Source organism: Colossoma macropomum, unplaced genomic scaffold (assembly GCF_904425465.1).
Source record: "Colossoma macropomum unplaced genomic scaffold, Colossoma_macropomum, whole genome shotgun sequence".
Taxonomy (NCBI): domain Eukaryota; kingdom Metazoa; phylum Chordata; class Actinopteri; order Characiformes; family Serrasalmidae; genus Colossoma; species Colossoma macropomum.
In genome coordinates this window covers 17,633,248-17,646,653 of record NW_023494785.1, presented here as the reverse complement: position 1 = coordinate 17,646,653, position 13,406 = coordinate 17,633,248, and the positions used below count along the sequence as shown (strand labels likewise).

The 13,406-nt window shown below is 39.8% G+C and overlaps 1 long non-coding RNA gene across 1 annotated transcript in view; it reads left to right on the top strand.

The window, feature by feature from the left end:
* The first annotated feature begins 1,610 nt into the window (after positions 1 to 1,610).
* Positions 1,611 to 13,406, top strand: part of LOC118813625 — a 24,026-nt gene continuing 12,230 nt past the window's right edge. Inside the window, exons 1-2 of the long non-coding RNA XR_005007660.1 lie at positions 1,611 to 1,783; positions 13,130 to 13,172. This is a non-coding gene — a long non-coding RNA (uncharacterized LOC118813625). The remainder of the gene's footprint in view (positions 1,784 to 13,129; positions 13,173 to 13,406) is intronic.

The following is a 13,406-nucleotide window of genomic DNA, read 5'->3' as shown; positions in this document are numbered from 1 at the left end:
TATGTAAACAAGTTTTAAAACATTATCCCCAGTCCATACAGTTCATATATGGAAACTATTTTTAAAAACAGCTTGTTTTAAATTCATTGTTTTTGTGATGTCAATAAAATTAGTGAAATAACATGTTGTCGCTGTCGGACAAAAACCTTATATCTCCAAAATAGTAGCTGTACAGGAGAAATGTTTTTGAATTTTTAATATAAGTTAATCTAAAAAGATTTTATTCCAGGTTACCATTTTTAATATAATTATTTTGGATCATTGTTGTTGGACCATTCGTTATGAAATTTTCACACAATGTAAAGGACTGCTGAAGTTCTTAAATTATGTTAAAAGATGAAAAATGGAGACAAAAATGGAGATATAAGATTTTGTTCCAACATATAAGGATACAGTTGCCTATTCAGCCAAAAACACATTAGCTCCGCCCATTCATGGTGAAGCTCTAAGGAGAGTTCCAGCCTGTAGTGCTCTTTGAATGAGGCACAATACAAGGATAAAGAGAGGTTGGAAAATAGTCAATAAATCCACACAAATTTCATGAAAGGAGCTCAGGGGCAAAAAAACCAATAGAAGAAAAACATAAGATACATAAAAACAAAGCATGAGTATAGAAGACATGAAAACAAGGCATAGGCGAAGCATATAGTATGTCTAGTTATTCGTATGCATTTATCTGGCAGATTCTGAGATCAGTTATCATTCCGACTTGAAATATTTCCAACAAGATGATGAAATCCATAGAGTCAAACTCAAGTGCAGTTCCAGTAGACACTGAAGTGCAATTAACCTGAACCTATATGAGCATGCAATTACTCTGTCAGTGTCAATGCCACACAGGCCCATTGTGTGATAAAAACTATTGTGCATATGGAAGCGTGAGGCATTTTGAGCATGCAACAAGACAAAAAGCCTTGTCATTGCTGGCGTGGCTCCCCAGCGGACATTCTTCCTCATTTAAGTGCAACTAAATCTCTTTATTGTTCTTTGGCTGAAATGAAGTTAGGGGTTTACAGTAAATTGCTGCAATATAAGCATATCAGCACAGTGCATAGGGAAGGCTGGCGCTAATGGGATACAATTGTTCTCTTTGCTCCCTTTTTAATGTCTGCAAATGTGTGTGACTGTACTGCCACGCTCGCCAAATCCGCCAGCCCACACACACGCGCACACACACACATACACGCTGCCTCAGCCGCTTACACACCCAGCGTGCAGATAGCTTGCGTCGCATGTACAGTAAGATGATGGCGGTGTGCTCATTGTAGCGTGCCCCAATGACTAATACTAATCCTTACATCTTAGGCAAATAATGTTGGCTGAATCAATCTCCAGTGCGAAGGCATCCCCCTCTCTTCTCCTTCTTCTTTTTTTTCTTCCTCTCCTTCCTTGAATTTTAATGAAGGCGAAGTGGGAGCTCCAATCAGGACGCAGGAAGTGGAAGAGACCACTCGGGCCGCAGACGGAGGGATGCAGCGAAGGTATAGCCGGAGAGCGCTGCGCTTCCTATCGCTCTCCCCCTCCCCCCCCTCCTCCACTCTCTCCCCAGGGTGGTACGACCTGGCAGATTACAAAACACCCCTCCCATGTGCCTCGCCACTCTCTGTGCCAGGGTGAGGCTACCGATCTGATGCTCCTGAAGAGTGTGAGAGTCAGAGAGGAGACAGAGAGGCAGAGAGAGCAAGAAACAAAATAGAAAGAGGGGAAAAAAAGCTAGTGGAAGCACTAGGACACAATCAACGCCACTGTCTTCTGAGACGAAAACGCGTCAGGTCATCCGAGGGTAAGTGCCGGGAGCATGCACACGCACACTCTCTCCCACATAGACACTCATACTTGCACACATTCATTCCTTTCACATATCTATCTATGCATTTTTCCCAGGCCTGAGGAGCCTCAGGCCTTTGTCTGTTTTTTTTTTAGAAACTTTCAGCAGCACTCTGCATGCAAAAGCAAAAGTTGTTGCCTTTCCCAGTCATACCCATGATAATGCTCCTGAACAGTCCTCCTGCACACCCTGCTAAACGGTGTGTCACTTTATCATATAAACCTGTCAAGCACTGCACACGGCGACGAGCACCTTAACAACTGTCAGCGATGTAAAGCCTGGCCGTGGAGAAAAGAGTCCGCCTTTTCTTAAAGATACGAATGACAACCAGCCCTACAGGAATTTTTCCCAAAAAAAGCACCCTCGGGAAAGGAAAATGCAGGCCCTTTTGCTGCATGCAATCAATTTCATATAATGTTGGGCACGCTGTCCTGAAAATCCTTCCACAAACCCCGGAGACAAAGAGTCGCCTCTGAGCCGAGACAGCGCTGAGAGCCTGTGTGTCTGAGCCCCATTCACACCGTAAATGTGATCAATGCACAAACGGAGTCACACACACTTTCTCTCACACACACAGCACTCTTAGATTGAGACGTGACACTGATCAGAGTCATCCTGAGATTTCAGGGAGGTTTTTGGTAAGAGATTGATGGCTGTTCTTATGAAGCACAGGGCCCACAAACATGTACTATATGTCAGTTCAGCAGAGATGGCATTATACTAGAAAGCAGACTGGCAGCTGTAGACAAAGTGGTCCGTGATGTTTGCAGATGGAGGTTAACTCTCATACTCTCACACCCAAAGCTGAGTGAAAAGCCACTTCTGCTGGGAGTGGAGTGGCTCAGTCTGGATATTTGAGGTCGAGGTGTGTCTCGATTCCGCAATAAAGGCTGGATCCATCGTGCAACCCATCGTGGAAGGGAAGAGAATCTCATTGATTCTGGCTGCGACACACGGATGGGCTGAACGTGTGGCTGAAGTCCATCAGTCACATTTTGAATAATACCTGGGAGGTTAAATGACTTGTTAGATAGGAAACAATGTCAGTCTCTGGTTCAAGTACGGTGGTGCATGAAGACCAGGCGGTACTATCAATGCTAGGTGTGGTGGGTGTGGTAGGTCTGATGTCCAGTCAGGTGTTCGCTCTTGAGGGTGACTCCAGACTAGTGGTTTGTTCTGCACATCTGCTCTTTGACTGCAAGAGGCTGATTCACTCTCACAGACATCAGCAAATTAGGTTTTTTCTCCCATATGGGAACAATGACGGTTTGAACCCTTTGATCTTCTATCATCCTGTGTGATCATGTTTTTGTTCAGCGTGCACACATGGATTTCGACAGGTGTATGCATGTGTCTGCGTGTGTTTGCTCATGCAAATGTGTGTCCAAAAGTGTGCATGAAGGGCTCAATTGCAAGGTAAACCGATAAGGGGCTGCTCACATCACTATTTAATAGGAGAAATCTGCTCTTCCATTCAAATCAATCAAGCAAGCCCATCTTTATTCATATAGCATTTTTCATACAAGCAATTATAAGTCAAACTGCTTTACAGACACACATCCAAGTTAAAGGCTCATAAATTGTATAAAATAGTCATAGTAATACATAAATAAATAAATGAGTAAGTGGCCATTTGAGAATGGTGGTATATAAATGGAAAAAATAAATAAACAAATAAATATGATCAGTTAAATCAGACATACTGAGAAAAATGACAGTACCCTATTGCAGTACCACATCTACTGTGCCATACTATTTTGTGCTACACTAGTACGCTACACCACCATGCGACAACATGACTATGCTACACTACATTACTACATGCCTACTCTACACCACATCACATGAGGTTACAACACCACTACACGTTCACACTACAGCACACAGCTTTATCACCACCCAAATCCATATGGATACGTTTAGAAGACCAAATATTCCTCATACTCAAAATGCGATCATGTGCTGGACCACATTTCTATTGTATAGAGTATTTATTTATTTATTTATTTATTCATGGTGTGGCGTGACAGCCCTTCCAAATGCCTGTTTTCTGAAAAAAAATGTTTGATGCTTCTAGATGTACTTCAGATAAGTAACACCGGCACTATAACAAGGGTGCAGAACATATACTTTATATGTACGCGTTCATCACGGCTCATTTAAACGCCTCATTTAAATTATTATTCACTGCATGATATTTAGAGAGCTGGTACATATACAAGGGGCCAATTACAGATGACTCACTGACAGCATTTGAGACTCATTCAGTGGCATTTTAGGAGCTTTCAGAGCATAAATTATGATATATGTATGTATTTTTTATATCTCTGATCAGCCATATATACATACAGTAAGGACCTCATCACAACCTTTCGGTCTGTGTGTGGCTCCATTTGCTCTCAGTGGCTCTGGGTGTGGTGCTGTATGCTATACCAAATGCTGAGCTGAACAGCAAGGATTTAACCTCGCATTCGCCCTGAAGTGCAGTAGACATAAAGCTCCATTTGACTGGCCAGAACCAGTCAGCATTGATGACACATCAGTTGTTTTACAAACATAGCGATATTTATTTGGTTCCAAAGTGCTGCCTAAGTTTTTCCCGGGCACAGACTGATTTGCACATGTATACAATATTGACTAATGAAATCAGAAACGAGTGCTCCTAAACAGGCTACTAATCTGTACCAATGAAGGACATTAAGTATTGTTAAAAGATTAAAAAAGGGGCAGTCCCTGTTAGGACAAAGCCTATAAAATGCGTAATTCTGTTTATAGAATAATGGTAAATTAGACCTCATTAGGTCATTTGGCATTTAGATTTTCTAAAAGGACATGAAAATTCATGGAGAAATCAGAATGCCTCAGTACTAGTTCCACTCCGACCGTATGGAATATTCTAAATAATGAACAGCACACAGCCCTCCTCCCCTTTGCTCTGATCACAAAATGGCTGTGGCGGAGGTGCTGTCCACCGCCGGCGTGATTGACAGGGAGCACCACAGAGTGGGTGGATGTGGTCTGTACATTGAGGTGCCGTTGAAGTATGTAGGCAGGATCGGCGGCGGCATATGAGCGTGCTACTTCCCCTTTGTTCTCCAGGCCAGCTCCAATAACAAAGGCAGTTTGGGCAAATTAATTAGATTTTATAATGGGAGCCATTCAGTGTATTTGTATTGTCTTTGTGCACATCAGCTGGTTTAAATGTGGGAAAAACATGTGGTGTAAATGTAAAATGCACAACACTATGTGTGCAGTATGCGTGCATGCACGCACGCGTGCAAGAGTGCATGCGTGTCTTGCATCACATACGTATAGAATAGAGTTCGGTGTATGATTCATTCAGATATTGATTTCTTGATTTTTATTCAAGCGGACTGTAATGTGTTAGGCATTAATACAACTTGAGATCATAGGTATTTTGAACATGACTAAGTCTATATAGTTAAATTTAATACTGCCACAGTACATGTATTTATTTATAAATGTAATAAAAATAACATGAAACTCAAATATGCCTCAAACAAATGTGTAGAATATAGTCTGCAATTCTGCATCATACCCATTCATAAAAACTAAATGCATTTCCATTAGAGCATGCTCAAAATGAGCCATGAATAAAACACATCCAAAATTTCAGTGACAGGCTGACACTAGCTCTTTTTTCTTATGCAACAACATATTAGCATATTTTTTGCACTGACATAACAATATTGTACATATCAGACAAAAACTTCAACAGAAAACGCAGAACAGCAATGCTGATTAGCCTATTAGAGAGATAAGACCACTTGCAACCCCCTCCATCTATCTCTCCTTCACTATCTCCCTCTCTCTTTTCTATTCTGCCTTTTCCTCTCTTATTAGCTGCTGGCTTCCATATCTAAGCCCTGCCCCACTCTCTTCCTATCTCTCCGGTGTGTAAGAACTAGATTACATACTTATAGTGTACCACAGAATGTGCTGCAAGGACAAGGACAGCACAGGATTGTACAAACTCATTTTCTATATACTCATCTCTCAGCACACAGCTTCACATCTGCAGTTACGTCAAAACACATCTTTGCTATTTGGATAAATGTCAGTTTGTTGCTGTACAAAATAAAAAAAAATCTACTTTTTTGTTTGGTTTTTATTTTTCTTTATCATTTGAGAACAGCAGCTGTTAAATTAAGGTAAAAATCACGATGAATAGACCAAAAGAAATGGTCCAAAATAAGTGTGAATAAAATCATTTAATATTAACTTACCTTAAAAATGAAGAAGGTTTTTGCCCTCTCCTGTAAAGTTACTGTTTTGGAGAAACCTGTATTTGTTGGACAGATTTGAAATATAGTCAGGTACACAGGCAAGAATGGCTAAGGTGAAGTAAGACATCTTAGCTGCCAGCCAAGGCATGATTCCTATGTGAAAGGGTTTGAGAAGGAATTTCAGCAATAAAATACAAATAAAGAAAAAGCATAATCACCAAGCAGAAAAAGAATTCTATACGGTTTCCTTCTGATCTACTCTGCCATGTTAAAACAGCAAACTACTGTTCCATATAATGGCACCATTAAGAATTATTAATAATGCACATGCTCAGTGCATGTGTGTGTTCGGACCTGTGTTGCCCCCCCGAGGGTCTCGTAAAACAGATGTGTTCTATATCCACTTCTGTTTCAGGGTGGTGGCTTGTAGGGTTTCCCTACATTGCTTTCCTGTTTGGAGCAGCCCTCTGGCCATTTACCCACACAAATACATACACACGCTTAGGCACGCGCACACGTCATGTGACTGCACTGGATTCTCATCGGGATTCTTTGTGTGAAGACTTGCACGCTGTCATCTACACATTTCAGTGTGTGTGTGTGTTTGTGTGTGTATGTGTGCACTCTGTTGCTCCTGCATATCTCCACACGTACTGGTTGAGCTTTGTGTGGGAGGAGTTAGTGGAGAACAATGATGGGCTCTCTTGTCTGCCTGCCCATGCGAGTGTGAGAGTGTTTGTGGGAGAGCGTGAGAGTGAGTGTGTGTTCAGGCTCCTGTATGCTAATGCTAAAGGAAGGTAAGCCTTTTATTCATTGTCCTTTTGTGAATATTATTATTGTGCACATTCATCTTTTCCTTTAATATAAGGAAAGCTGTTTTTACAGCTATTAATGAGTAATACATGAATTATATGTTGCATGCAATGCATTACAAATCTTTTCATTTGAAAAATTGGCAGCTTTGCAAAATTTATTGTATAGGGTCACTGTACTTATAGTCATTCAGGTACAGTAGCCAGTACACCATTCACTTTATTTGGTAAAATATAGTAATATTGTATGACTCGTTTATAAACCTTATTACATTTTCACAAATTCTACAGTGTTAGAAGCACAATAAATCATTGCTGTGCAAAAAAAAAAACACATTTCTTTTATATCATTTGAATGCAGCAGCCGTCTTTTACTTTGTGTGAGAATTTCATGATGAATGGACCAATAGAAAAAATCTCTTTACCTTAACTTACATTAAAAATTAAGAATGTTTTAGCCCTCTCCTGTAAAGCTACTATCTTGGAGATGTTTTTGGATATCAAGAAGATGCTGTATGAATATTCACGAATATTTGAATGAAATTCAAATACAAAAATAAATAAATAAACTGACAATTTCACATGCATCATATCATCTTTGTGCTGGTCAGTGAAGGTACCCCATATTCATTGTCTGATAGGGGTCACTGTAACACATTTACACAGCAGTACTCACATTCCATTGCGCTCATGTACTGACAGATGAGGGCCTTAGCCATGGCTCTACCTCTCCTCAGTTTGTCCGTCTCTCATTGTTCTCTTCTGTCTGACAGCTTCCATGTGTTGTATCCACTTTTGTCTAGTTGAACATCAAAGACGCATGTGCACTAAAAGAGCTGTAATGGTCAGTAAACGCTGTGTCATTATTGGGATCAGGCTAATATTAGCTGTGTGCAGGGTAGCAGGGAGAATGCTAAGAGCCAGGGCTTCTTTTTTTGTTCAACACAGCGCTTTGTTAAGGAAAAGAGGACAGAACTGAGATCTTTTCAGGCTTCTGATGCTAGAGGAGCCTTCACTTATCTCAGATCGGCACTTTTAAAGGTGACACTGCTGGGTGGCTGGCACATTGTGTCTGTTCCAACTTATCAAACCCCAGAAAAATTAAAAATCATGATACCTACTGTGAAAATGTTTTCCAATATCTTGATGTTATATTTTTGCCAACTATCTTTTTTGAGTCAGCTTCCCTAGTGTGGCAGCATATACTGATGTCCATATCTGAAACTTTCCATAGATGCATATGTTTTCTTAGCTTGTTCTGCAAATCTATGACTTAATTTATCCTATTAAATCTTTTCTTTTGCTCAAATGTAAATACTGATTTTGATAAGACAATAGACAATTCAAATTTGCCTGAGAATAAAAGTATGAAAATTTCATTTAATAAAATACATTAAATTGGCTTTGTTAGAAATACATACAAGATGCAACTATATGAACTTTTGTCAATTCACACCAAGCGGAAGATGTTTGATGGCATGTTCTCTTACCATACTGAGCATGAGTTATAGTAGTAATACTACTAATATAGTAGTAATAACAAAGCTCTTAAATTACTCATCCTTCTGTTGAAAAATGTTTGTCTGTAGCATAGAAAGTCACACAAATGCTGTTTACTTCTGTGAAAATGCTGATTCATTGTGATGCACACGCTCAGATGAGACGATAGAAAGATTTTCAGATACAGCATTCCGATATATAACTTTGTTTCATTGATTTAGTCTGTCAGGTCAGACAGAGACATGACATGTACGACTCCATTGCTCATAGCCCTTTGCAGCAATTCTTAGTGCTGAATGGTTTTGGCCCACTTTCTGTGCTCAACCAACACTTCCACACCGTAGGCCAGGCAAAAAGTGAGACACATTAAACTTACATGGTTTATGATGTTATTTTGAAGTATTTTAAATCCATGACTGAGTTTCCTAGATTTTCCACCAGGAAGTTTCTAGACACGTATTACCTGTACAGTGATCAACCTGTCTGCCTACTCGATCTATATGAATTAATAAATGAGGTTATTTCTGATCATAATTAGAGATCTAAATCAAGAATTGAACTAACAGTAAGTCTGCAATAATCAACATGAACAAATTGAAGATGGTGAATCTTTTACCCTTACCCCAAAAAAGACTCAAATCAACATTAAGGAGGTTTTAAGACTTATTGGTGTTTCTCGCAAAACCAACCTGCTGCATTTAGCATTTTGGTAATGTCATGAATCAGAGGATGCAATTTTCACAAATGCAGATACGTTTTAAAAGCATATTAACTGAATGCATGCTATGTAGGCTGTTTTTTGTCACATGAATTAAACTTGAGCTAACCGCAGTGGCCTTAGCCGAAAGAAGGCTTTTCATTAGTATTTCTTGAGAGGCCGTTTTGGCTATGCTCTACTATTGGCACAGTCGTTCATCTTAAAAGCAGTAACAGGACTTTGCTTTATGTGTGGCCCATTGTTTTGCTCACTCTGGCTTGAAACTGGCCTGCTAAACCATATATTAGTCTCCACTTTGTCTTTACCTCTCCACTTTAGCTCTTTCTCTGGCTCTGCAAACAAAACCCACATTGCATAGATGCCATAGCAGTGTGAGTAGGCCTGTTTGTTTGTTTGGCCGCCATTTTGTGCCCTGTGGATTTGCAGGGAAGATGGGACTCAATTAATGGAGAGTTATGGCACGAAAATGTTCCTTAAAAAAAGAGAACATTTAAAACATTGTCATAATTGTCAGTTTTCATGCTTTGAAATTGCGATGCTGAACCTTAAGAGGATTAGTTGCATGTAAATTGTGTGCTGTTTGCATTGTAGGTGATGAGTGAATTCTGCGATTACGGTGTGAGGATAGTTAATGTTTTCATGGAATGGAGGATAAAAAATTGCGATGGTGCCCTTTGGCCAAAACACCGCAACACTGGATTGCTATAGAAAAATGCTCAAACTGCACTTGAGATCTGTGTTTCTGCCTGGTTCTGAGGGAAGATTTTGGTGAATAGCTGCTGTAGACCCAGCATCACTGTGACTCCTTAATCCTGAGGGTAACTCCTTGCTGTCGCTTAATACTTTTGCTGTGATTCTGGGAGCTGAATTAGCTTGCTACGGTACTACGGTACACTAAACGACCACATCGTCTCATCTCAACACCACCACAAAACCCACACACATATGTCTTACTCTCTATCACTACTATCACCACGAGGCTACACACACAGGGCTTGTTGCACTGCTACCTTAGAGAGGCACTTTTCGTCAGCATGGCAACCTTTCTGCCCGCGGCACTCTTAAATGGATTTCACACCTCTACCTTCACACTGGGAGATTTTCTGCTGCCGGCCTCAAACTCAGTCGCAAAGTGTCAGCAGTTTTACATTTGCTGCTCGCATCGTGCCACACGGTTTTGTTTCCTCTTGCTAGCATAGGGCCTGCTATGAGCACACATGCTGTTTACTCACCCTAATGGAGCTGATGGAGAAACAAAGCTGGATGCTTTTGACTTTCTGCAGCTAATCAGAGCGCTTAGATATCAGCCATTTTCTCTTGAGTTGGTACTATGTGCATGCGCAGACACACGCGCTACACTTAGCCCCTGCAAATTCTCCTCGCTTTGAAAGAGATTATAATTTAGATCTAGGTGAAGGAGTATGAATATGTACATGAACATATAAATAAATAAATAAACAAACAAACATACATATATTTATAAAGTGGATGAGGGACAAAGCCATGCCGAATTGCAGGGGCTCCAATATAGATAGGGCTACTCTGGCCTTCTGCTTTGTGCATTTTCTCAACCTCATTTTCAGCCCACTGGCAGATCCATTCCTGACTAGAGACAAAGCAGAAACTTCTTCGAAACATGTCTTCTTAAGAAAATACAGTCTCTTATGTGTCTTCTTTTTGCCTCTTCTCTGCAATTTACAAAGGTAACCAGCACCAAATTAGTTCAAAGCGTAGTTTGAATGAATGAATTAGGACTGAACGATTAATCATTTTCATATGAGAATCACAATTTGAAAGTGTGCTGTGATTTTAATCATAGGATAGGACACATTATTTAGTGTTGTCTTGAAAACTGTGAAGTGGAGCAAAACTAATAACACAGAACATGTAAACTGGCACACAACATTCAACATTCTGCCTCAAGCCCCCAGAAAATGTGCTGGACTTCTTGAGGTCTGCATTTAAATCATAATCTTAGTATTGATCATAAAAAACTCCCCATGTCACCTTAAAATAAATAAGTAAATAAATAATATTGATACATATGGTGCTTTTGATTCCTATTCAGACTTTTTTAGTCAGCAGAAAGTGAAACTCATTCTATACAGCTCTTTCTTTGTATGTGAAAGTACATGAGAGGACAGTTGGCCTAGTCTGCATGCCGAGCTATATTTCCATGTGATTTTTTGGAACAGGCAGCAATCATTTGGTCTCTGCCCTGGGGCTTTACAATAATTCTGCAAAATTAATGTTTCCTTTTTGACTGCCCCAATTTCCCATCCTAATTTTGAAAGGTTATAGACTGATATTCTTTTATCATGGTCCAGTTGGCTGAGGGTGTTTCTGCTCTCCTCTCGATTTGAATGTTAGTGAGTTTCATTTGAAAATATCAGTCATGAGAAAAAAAACTTTAAGCACAGTAATTAGACAGTAGTCACTGTACTCGTAATAGTCCATCCATTCATAAACAGCACTCATGAGGCCATTTTATACCTCATTCATTCATTTGTGAAGTATTTTAAAACTAAGCAATGGATGTGAGAAACATAAGGGACACAAGAAGCTGAGGTGACCGAAGAGCCTTTACTATTGGCATTTTATTGCACTGAATCTATTATGACTGTACACATGCTCATGTATTTACAGTAATGGAGAAGCAAAGTGAGTCATTTAGTTTTATTTTACCACTCAGTAAGGTTAAACTGAATCAAATCACATGCAGATAAAACAAGCAATGGATTCTCTGAAAAGAAAAAAAAAAGCATTGAGTGTGTGGAGTGGCCTATAAATGTAGACGGTGGGGTTTGATGGTTGTGTGTCTTGCTGGTTCACTGCTTTACAGTGGAAGAATATATTTAGAATGGAATATATTAAAGTTTCCTAAGAGTCGTTGTCTGTGTGGTAATATATGTATTAGTAATGCATTCGTAATGCATTTGCACATTACCTGCAGACAGAAGAGCTTCTAAGGAGGTGCATTTCAGAGGCGTGGGAGCGTTCTCAGAGGTACATCACCACCACCATACAGTCCATGGCCATTTGTGATAAGAAGGTCCACTTTATCATCCCATATCACATGAAACATGAGGACAAATCAAAAGCGGTTTTGTTAGGAATACGAGTCTTTATCCATGTTCATCCATACATAAACAATTTTCAAAGAAATCGTTCATTTGTTCCTGTCAGAGAGGATCCTAACAGTGGCGCTAGAGGGAGAATTATTCCAGGTCTAGTTTGTCAGCTCTCCTCCTCAAATCAATTAGTCAGTTAATAAACACTCGGGCCGGAACAGGTCTGAGTGGGCCAGGTCAGAACAGCGGGCGAATATTTCAGCCCAATCAATGAGCATAATCATACGGCCTACATCTGATAATGAGCCCAGGCACCAACTGGCTGATTAATGACACTATTATCTGTGTGAAAGCGGCCTGCGCGCTGTCCACCCATCGCCACGCTGAGAAAACCAGAACCGCACTGCTGAATGGCCTAACAGTGCCTCGCCTGCTCTCTCTCTCCCCTTATTTATCATCTCTCCTTCTGCACGCCCGTCTCTGTCTTTCTTCCCTCCCTCCATCTTTCGCTCCCTCTCAATCAGCTTCTTAAGTCTTCCGATGAAGATTGCGCTCTGTGCAGGGTGTGTTTGCATGTGTGTGTTTCTATGCTGTTCTTTCTTTACAGTCAGTATTTACTCATTTCATTTTAACTAGAAATTCTGTGCAAACTGTCAATTTTTATCAGTTTTACTGATTTTGTTCCACCACTAAACAACATGACAAAGAGATAATGAGTACAAATGTGAGTTGATAATGTAAAATGAATATGCCGAAAGAATAGAATAGAGCAATGGGGAATGAAATTAGCAGATGATGCTATTTCCTCCTTGCTATTTCAGGTCTTTACTCTTACAGCTTTCACTGAAACATAATGGGATGTACAGAGAATGTTTGCTGAGAAGAAAGCTTGTTTATTTTTGTTTTTTACTTTAAAAATGATTAAAATTCTCTTTTCATTTTTTTTTCTTCAGTGCTGCAGGGAGATGGTAGCCGTTGCCATTGCCTCTCTGTATGGTAAGTACAAAGCCGTAATGAACTCCGCTTAATGCTTTACTAAGCAGCCCTCACATTATTAAATTTACATTCTTCAATATCATCATTCACTACTTAACAACACTTAATCACAATCAATTTTAAGGATTTATCATGTCATTTTTATGTCTTTTTTTATTATTACTTCCTTTCAGGAAACTTATATCTTAATATATATATAATATACATATCATGTAAATATCCATCATTATAAAC